Genomic DNA, 1436 nt, shown 5'->3' on the forward strand with positions numbered 1-1436 from the left:
ACGCAGACTTTAGTCCCATCTTAAACAATTCTTGCACTTTTTACGATATACAATACAATGTTACTTTTGTAAAGCGTTTTGCAGCTTTTTTTTTGCGGTGTCGTGTAGCCTACCATGCATGCGAAATAAAACCATTATAGGGATGCGTGCGTGAGTGAAAATATCTCGCCAGATGATGCAGAGCTGCTTGTTTTAGATTCGTCGCATGTTAAAGCTGTTATTTTAGGAATACATGTTGTTCATCATGTTGGTGCAGCTTCGTGAGGTTTTATAAACGTTCATTTTGGAGAGCGGGTGAATTCGTGCACCGCAATTCGGATTCCGCTGCGTTGACACTGAACATCGTGTGAAGGTATTTGGGGGCTTTAAAACGCAAAACGAGCACTGTGCGTTGATGTCAGAAGGGGAAGAGAACATCTTTGCAAAGAACCGTGCTTATGGATTGTTCATTCTTTTATCTTCCTTGACAGAAACTTACGTCTTTTTTAAGCCTGTGCGGTGCACGTCTTGCGTTTGGAAGTTTCATTTGTGGACACGGGAGCTTTGCGTCAGTCAGAGATCTGACGTGAGTAGACACTAAATTTGATGCTTCGAGACTAAAAATAGTCCGAGCTCGATATATTTGCAGCTGGCGCATAAATCTCATCCGGAGCCCACGAAATTCTAACAGCCAGCTGCTGTAACGGGTTCGGCAACGCGGACAGCGACGCAACATTTTCACACCATTATTTTAGAAAAGGAATATTATTGCATTTATAAAAAATCTGAAGTTTTTTCCCCGCATTGAACCATGGTAATAATACGGCGTTCACTGGAGAAACTGCGAATATGATCATGTATACGAAATAGGTTTGACAGTACAACAATGGGTTTTGTTGAATTTTGCTATTTTTTTTGCAAGTAGCACTGTTAATAATTAGGCATATTTTGTACAAATGTGTTTTGAATTGTTGCAAAGCAGCTTTACTGTAAATACATAATAGTACAGAGAGTAGAGACAAAAGCTGTAACGATGAAATATACAGAACAAATGGTATTTCCTATCTTATTTTTGTCCCTTATTTCTAATCATTGGAGAATACAGAGTTTCACGCTCACTTTCTAACTCTAACGTAAGAGTATCTTTAAATTAGGTTACATTATTGGTACATTATGATCTAAACTGTCTTGACAATAATGTCAAAATTCAAACCTTTATATTAAATATAAAATAATTGTAATCTATGTTTTATGTATCTCGGGTATGCCCAGGATGGGATGTCTTTGTCAGAATTACCAATACATCAACATGCCATATCGTTCAAGGCTGATAAAGTAGTTTTTTAATATGTTTGAAAATCTATAATCATGTAAGCTGTCACCCATATATGCTGAACAATTTCTCAGTCATCACCTTTCTATACCCTTGAAACAGTTCAGTTGTCTGATTGTCTGTA

Source organism: Barbatula barbatula, assembly GCF_947034865.1.
Source record: "Barbatula barbatula genome assembly, chromosome: 12".
NCBI classification, from domain to species: domain Eukaryota; kingdom Metazoa; phylum Chordata; class Actinopteri; order Cypriniformes; family Nemacheilidae; genus Barbatula; species Barbatula barbatula.